Source organism: Gekko japonicus, unplaced genomic scaffold (genome assembly GCF_001447785.1).
Source record: "Gekko japonicus isolate JY-2015 unplaced genomic scaffold, Gekko_japonicus_V1.1 scaffold559, whole genome shotgun sequence".
NCBI classification, from domain to species: Eukaryota; Metazoa; Chordata; class Lepidosauria; order Squamata; family Gekkonidae; genus Gekko; species Gekko japonicus.
The window spans coordinates 597180-605247 of NW_015168064.1; positions in this window are offsets into that span (position 1 = coordinate 597180).

The following is an 8068-nucleotide window of genomic DNA, read 5'->3' on the forward strand; positions in this document are numbered from 1 at the left end:
AACTAAACTAAGGTCCTGTTCCCACCAAGGGATACCAGTAAAAGATTTCGAGGCTGTTGTGGTTAAAATAGATGTCTTTTACTTAAGAAAATAAATCTCATACAAACAATACTGATGCACTCACACATTCAATCAAGTTCCTTAGAAATACAGTATTATTAGCAGGTGGGGGTGCATTAGCAGGTGGGGGTGATGATGGGCAATACTTATCTGTCTTGCAGAGTAGTTGTTCCAATGAAGAATGGATGGGAAGAAATAGAAACTAAAGGGATCCACACTACCAGAACTTAGCCGGACTGTGTGGGGGTCTCTTGACTGCAGATCAAGAGATCAAAGTAGAGGCAAGGGTTTGGGGATAGCAAGTGGGACTCAAGGGGAGTATAAAGCAGACAGGGGTTGTTGCAGGGGTTGCTAGCTAGGAGGGGCCAGGTAAATGGTCCTTACCTTTTATAGGAGGTTCAAGAGATGGGTTGTGGCTGTGCCAACCTCCTGACCCACCTACCTGTTAGTCCATCCCAAAAACAATCCTATTGGTTGCCTATAGGAGTGGGAGGTTACCTATAAGGAGTGGCCAATATTGAAATCTAAAACCTTACTCAAAGAAGGGCATCTGGGCAGGTGTGAAAACCTTGACGTCAGGATGCTTCATTGTAGTGTTGATGAAGCTGGCTATTCTCTTTGTGAACCAAATGTCCATTTGGCAGGAAATACCAATGCAAGAACAAAGCAGTGATGTGTCGTACGTGACCACAAATAATTCTGCAGTGGGGGCTGTCTCTGCTCAAGTTGTTGTTTCTTACTGCTCACAATAATGGAGGTGTGTGCTTCTTCACCAGGCTGGTAACTGTGTAGCTGAAACCTTATTCATGTGTAAGGCTTGTGCCTTCTGTGTGTTGCATCACAACAGGTGACTTGGAATGTACAGTTCTCTGAGCCTGTGTGTGTGTGCACAGTCCATTGTGTGTAGCAATAAATATAGTCCATAAAGCAAAATATCTTCATTCTCTAACAAGTGTATTTACAAAGGTAAAGGTAATGGCAATGGTGGTTGCCACCTTAGAGTGATGGGCCGCAGCATTTCCCCCTATCTGGACAATTGGTTAACTACAGCCCTGTTCAGGGACACTCTGTCTGCCCAGACTTCTGAAAACCAGGGGTCATTTCGTAGAAAAAGAGCTAGGGGAACTCATTAGCATAACTCATTAGCATATGCCACGCCCCCTGACATCAGGGGCCCGGCGGTGGACCTGCAAGGCCAGCGGGAGTGCGAGGAAGCCCCGCCAAGGCCCTCCCTGGCCCCAGGCAGGCAGGGGTGGGGAGAGGCAGGGAGGAAGCAACTTACCCTCCCTCTTCTCCTGCCTCCTCCTGGCTGAATGAGGGCTGGAAGCGGGGCGGCCGGAAGCAGGGGGCGGGGCTTTGTCATGTGCCCCGCCCCCTGCACCTCACCCGGGGGAACTGCGTTCCCCCGTGTTCCCCCCCGAAATGACCTCTGCTGAAAACCCTCCAAGGGGTAAGTCTGCAGGTAAACCTGGAGAAGTCGGTGCTCATTCAGGCACTGCAGACCTGGTTTGTGAAAGTATTCTCTCCCTCCCAGCACAGCACCTCCCCTCAGTTTTCTATTCCCAGAATGGTTCTGAAAACATTGCCTCTCCCTGCTAAGAGTACCTTTGGGTTTATTCCTAGCTATGTTTCTCTAGTCACCAATGCCTGGGGAGCTTACTGTGCAGGCACTCAGCTAAATGGGTTGCGGTCCCCATTTGAGAGTACTTTTCATGTCAACATTCTTGAACGCAGGGCATTCAGTTGTCCAGGGCAAAAATGTACAGGTCTGTATTGACAATACTACAGCCATGCATTACTTGAACAGACAGGGTGGCACAGTCTCCTTGGCACTGTGTCAGGAGGCCCCTCTCATTTGGGAATGCACCATCAATCATAAGGTGGGTCTTCAAGCAATTAACATAGCAAGGAGAAACAGTGGGCTAGCAGATGCTTTCAGCATGTTGCCCCACAAAAAACATGATTGGTCTTTAGCCACCAGTTTTCTCCTCCCCCATTTGCAGAATGAGAAACTCTCTCTGTGGACCTGTTTACCATCTCCCTCAACACCAAATACATTTCTGTTCAGGGTTTGGGAGGGACCCATCTTCTCTAAGGGATGCCTTCCAGATTTCCTGAGATGGGACATCTTCATTGCCCCTTATTGGCCAAGGCAGAGCTGGTTCACCACTAATACAGCCAGGAACAAAACTCATTGTTTCTACCCCTGAATCTCCTGTAGTATGGGGAAGTTCTATAGCACGGTCTCCACCAATGCTCCCTCTAAGCTGTGGAGTTTTGTGAGCGAAAATTATACTTTGTGAGCTACTGGCATTAAAGTTGTGAGCGAGCGATTTGGCTACTGCAAAAATTAGTTTGCTCTGGAGCCCTCCTTCCTGAGCGAAGACAAAAATGTGTGAGCTGGAGGCTAAAAAACTGTGAGCTAGCTCACACTAACTCAGGTTAGAGGGAACACTGGTCTCCACACCCTGAAGCTTACATCCTGATTCAGTCAACCCCTGCCTTGACCTTCTCCCAACCAATACAAACATGGTGGAGGCTGGGTAATCCTCCACCATAAGGTCTTATCAGTTTAAATGGGAAAGGATTCTAGCCTGATCCACTGTAGCACAGATAAACCCCATACTTTGCACCCTTTCATCCATATTTGATTACCTGGTCACTCCAAAAGATAAGGCCCTCGCTAATTCCTCGGTTAGAGTTCAGCTTACTGCTGTATCTGCTTTCTATGTTCCTATAAAGGGAAAATTTGTCTTCACACAACCTGAATGTAAATTGTTGCTCAAGGGATTGGCTAATCTTTACCCTCATTCCATGGAGTCGTTCTTTAGTTCTTTCAAGTCAAAATTTGAAGCTATGGCCATTGCAGCTCCTCTCAACCAAAACTGCCTTTTTGGTAGCTATCATCTTAGCCAAGAGGCTGATTAAGATTCAGATATTCACGTTGGACCCTCCTTTCCTCAAGCTCAACAAGAAGAAAATTGCATTTCATCTCAGTCTTTCTTTTCTCCCCCAGGTAGTCTCTTTCCATCTCAATTAAGACATAGTACTCCCTATCTTTTTTCCCCTCCCAAAGGATGACAAAGAAAAGGTGTTGCACTCTTTGGAAGGTAAGCACTCTCTTTCTCTTTATCTACATAGAGCATGTCGGTTTAGAAAATACAAAAATCTCTTTATAGCTTTTCAGGGATCCAAGAAAGGTTGTAAGATCTCCACTCATACAATTTCACACTGGATTGTATATATTCAGGCCCGTTGCCACAAGGGTGCACAAAGGGGCATGGCCCCACCAATCATTTGTCATAACTCTCCAATCAGCACTAGGGGTTGTGAAATCTGTCACGAGTCTTCTGCCAATGAGAGAGGGGGTTTCCTCCCCTCCTCCCTCCCTCCCTCCCAGGCTTTGCCAATGAGGGAGATAGCCTTTCCCCCTCCTTCCCTCCCTCCCAGGCTTCTCCTTTGCGCTTTGCTTCCTGCACAAAGTAGTTGATTCGCCTGCTCACTGAAGCATGTGACACAGCCCTTTTCCCACCTTAGCTTGCTAGCTCATGCCAGTCATGGATTTTTGTGATCTGCAGCACTGCAGCACATTAAGGTAGAAGCTGCTTTTTCGCTCTATTTTAGCCTTTCCCCCTCTATTTTTGCTCTATTTTAGTGTTCAGAGGTGGTTGGAGTCAGAGGGGGTGGATGGCAGTTGCCGCCTCTGTATTCTGCCTTTCACAAGTGGGCTCATGATCATTTTACAGGGCATGCTGGTGCCTGTACAGCTGTTTTGGTCCTGGAAAACACTTGGGGTGGGGGGAGAGAGTTCTGCACCACAAGCCCACAGTGGATTGGGGCATAGGGTTGCCAGGTCCCCTTGTCTCTCTGGCAGGGGGATTTGGGAGGCATTCTGGGGCGTCCCCGGCATGATGACATCACCCAAGTGATGTTATCATGCCGGGGATCTCACACGGGGATGCTCTAGTTTGAGGGCAAAACTCTATGGTAAATCTGGCTTAAAACCATAGAGTTTTGCCCTCAAACAAGAGCAACCCTTGCATGACATGATTTCTGGGTGATGTCATCATGTTGGGGAAGTCATGTGGGGACATGGCTGTTTGAGGGCAGGTTTCCTCCACTGGCCAGCTGGTTGGCAGCAAGTAGAAGCCCCGAAAACTGGGGGAACCCCTGCTCCGGGGATTGGCAAGCTTATTGGGGCATCGCAGCATTTTAATATTTCTGTAAAATGGTGGTAATGGATCAGTGCTGGCAACAATTTTGCCTTCTGTTTTAACTGGGCTTAGTGGGGCGGGGGAATCAATCTCTATATCTGTAGAAGGGAGCCTCCCTAATGTATCTTCCCATCTGCAGGAAGCAACAAAACTGGGCTTCCCCTACATGCCAGGCAGGCTGTAGCTGTGAAGGAAAAGTGTGTGTGCACATACTTGCTAGGGTTGCCAACTTCATGTTGGTAAATTCCATGAGATTTGGAAGATGATTTCATTTCATGCTCAGAGGAAGAAACAGACACTTATATGGTGATACATTGGTGCGAGGGGAGGATTCCCATTTGGCACACTGCAACCCAGGAAAGTGGAAGTGTGACAATATGGGGGTGGGGATCTTCATGCATTTACAACTCTGTTCATCATGAGGTTCTGTGCCTAGATTGAGGTGGTTCGGGGGCGAGGATCCCACTCCCAACCTTCGGGGGGGGGGATTCATTGGTCCCAGTGCCGGAGGTTCGGAGCTTGGGAGTGCTCCTGGATCCCTCCCTTACCATGGAGGCCCAGGTAGCGGCCACTGCCAAGTTGGCCTTTTATCATCTTAGGCTGATTAGGCAGTTGATTCCCTTCCTCGACCGTGCCGACCTGGCTACAGTGATCCACGCAATGGTCACCTCGAGACTAGACTACTGTAACACTCCCTACATGGGGCTGCCTTTGTCGTGGATTCGGAAGCTATAGCTAGTGCAGAATGCTGTGACCAGGCTGTTGATGGGTCTCCCTAGAAGGGAGCACATCCAGCCTGTGCTAAGGACACTGCACTGGCTGCCGATAGCATACTGAATCCGCTTCAAGGTGCTGGTTCTTACCTTTAAAACCCTATATGGCCGGGGTCCAACATACCTACGGGACCGCCTTTCCCCGTATATACCCCAGAGGGCACTACGGTCTGGGTGTCTGAAAAGTACGCAGACAGAGAGTGATTTCAGCAAAGCGTACTTTATTCGATCAGGAACAAGACGACTTTGGCCAGCTCGCAGGCCGGCTTATATCCCCCCCGAGGGAGGCCAGGCTAGCTGCTACTAGGACCGGGGCCTTCTCAGTGGCGGCCCCTACCTAGTGGAACAAGCTCCCAGAGGTGATCAGGCCCTTGCGAGACCTTTCTCAGTTCCGCAGGGCCTGCAAGATGGAGCTCTTCTGCCAGGCATTTAATTAGGGGCTGCCGCCACTGTAGCACCCGGCCCGTAACTTTACCATCGAGCAGCTGCCATGAGAGTCGACGAGCAGAAGAACATCTAGTACTGTTGGAAATCCACTTGAAAGCATTCCATCTAATTGAATTTTTAACTGCTGCCAGCACTTTGTGTTGTATTAATTTTAATTGTTGTGTTTTAATTATGTATGTTTTATTTTGTATTTATGTTTCCTGGAAGCTGCCCTGAGCCTGCATTGCGGGGAGGGTGGGATACACATTTGGTAATAAATAAATAAATAAATAAATGTGTAAATAAAGGAAGGGGATAGTTGGTTTTAAACAAAATGGATTATCGTTTAACCTTCTTTTCAGAATGATCCCTTGTAGTCTACTACATCATAGCTAATCTATATATATACTAGCCTGATACCGGTGCTTCGCTACGGTATTTAAATTCCGTTAATCCAGTTATAATACCGATAATGTGAAGTTTAAAATGTGACATCTGTTGTAGGAATTCTAGTGGAGAAGATTGTAGTGTAAAAAATGAAGTGAGACATACGTAGTTTTTTTTCCTCTACGGAAGGACCTCTCTGTAGACCACATTGGTGGTTCTGCCCTCAGGTGATAGGATCACCAGGATGCTTGATGAACTCACTCTGGAGCAGGCAACATAGAACTGTCCATTTAAGAAGCAATCGTCTGTTAAGTCAATTCCTGCCACCTTCCACGAAAGTGATGGCCTCTCTACTTGTGTTCCTGGATTGTTTTGCTCATATGGAGACTGTGTTGTTCTGAGCACCTCAGGGTGATCTTGCTGGTACTTGGCCTGCGCAGCTCAGTGCCCCGAAGGAGTACTATGTGCAAATGTCTTTGTCGCATTCCTAAGTTGCCTCCTCCTGGCAGCTGCCTGTCCAGTGTAGGAGGGAGCGGGGGGAGGAGTATTACCGTGTTTCCCCGAAAATAAGACACTGTCTTATATTTATTTTTTTCTCAAGAAGACACACTAGGGCTTATACCACAAATGCATAGAAATCCTGCTAGGGCTTATTTTGGGGGTAGGTCTTATTTTCAGGGAAACAGGGTAGAACCCACTGTGGAGGCAGGGCTGGCAGGATCACTAAGACATTACTGCTGAGGCGGGCTCCCTCGTGGCTTTAAGCACCCTGCACCTGCTGCTGCACCTGACAGACAACCAGCTGTTAGGTGTAGGAGGTGGGGGGAGTGTGTTGGAAACCATCAGAGAGTGCAGTGGTATAGATGTCAAGCTGGCGGGTCGGTAATTACCTGGATCCTCCTTTTTCCCTTTCTTGAAGATGGGGACAACATTTGCCCACCTCCAATCTTCTGGCACCTCAGCTGTTCTCCAAGAATTCTCAAAAATAATAGAAAGAGGCTCAGGAATTACATCTGTGAGTTCTTTTATTACCTTTGGATGCAGTTCATCTGGCCCCGAGGACTTAGTTTCATTTAAAGAAACTAGGTGTTTATGTACTACCCCTATGTCGATCCAAGGCTGCAACTCCCTTCCTTCATCATGTGTTCTGTTTTTGCCAAGTTGAGCACCATTTCCCTTGCAAGAGAAGACTCAGGAAAAGTAGGAATTGAGCAGTTCTGCCCTCTCTTCATCACCTGTTACAATTTCACTTTCCTGTCCCCGCAATGAGCCTACCATGTCCTTGCTCTTTTTCTTACTTTGAACATAAGAACAGAATCCTTTTATGCTGTTTTTAGCATCTCTCACTAGCCTAAGCTCCAGGGGTCATTTCGTAGAAAAAGAGCTAGGGGAACTCATTAGCATAACTCATTAGCATATGCCACACCCCCTGACATCAGGGGCCCGGCGGTGGACCTGCAAGGCCAGCAGGAGTGCGAGGAAGCCCCGCCAAGGCCCTCCCTGGCCCCAGGCAGGCAGGGGTGGGGAGAGGCGGGGAGGAAGCAACTTACCCTCCCTCTTCTCCTGCCTCCTCCTGGCTGAATGAGGGCTGGAAGCGGGGCGGACGGAAGCAGGGGGCGGGGCTTCGTCATGTGCCCCGCCCCCTGCACCTCACCCAGGGGAACTGCGTCCCCCCCCGAAATGACCTCTGCTCAGCTCATACTGAGCTTTAGCTTTCCTAACTCTCTCTCTACAAGCACTGGTTACTTGTTTATATTCATCCTTGGTTATAAGGCCCTCTTTCCACTTTCTAAATTAATCTTTTTTATTTCTCAAGTCTTTAGAAAGCTGTTTATGGAGCCACCTTGGCTTCTTTAGGCTCCTCCCATTTTTAAAGTTTCCAGTACTGTAAGTATTACCTTCACTGCATCTCACTAATAATGAGCAGTCTGAGCCTAGCAAAAGTTGTAACAGCATATGTAGTGGGACTTGAGCAGGACCCAGGAAGATGGGTAGAGCAGGGCTGCTGGGGAAAGTGTAACTTGTTGAATTTGAGTTGGCAAGTCTAAAGGCAAAGGAGAAAATCAATTTACCGACTTGAAGGTTCAAACTTACTCACTTATTTAGTTACAGCACAGCAATGGGTCTGTGAAGTCCTACAAGAGAGGTTGTTTTGGCAGAGCCCATACAATCTATTTATGTACCACTCTATTGGGGTGGATCCTACTA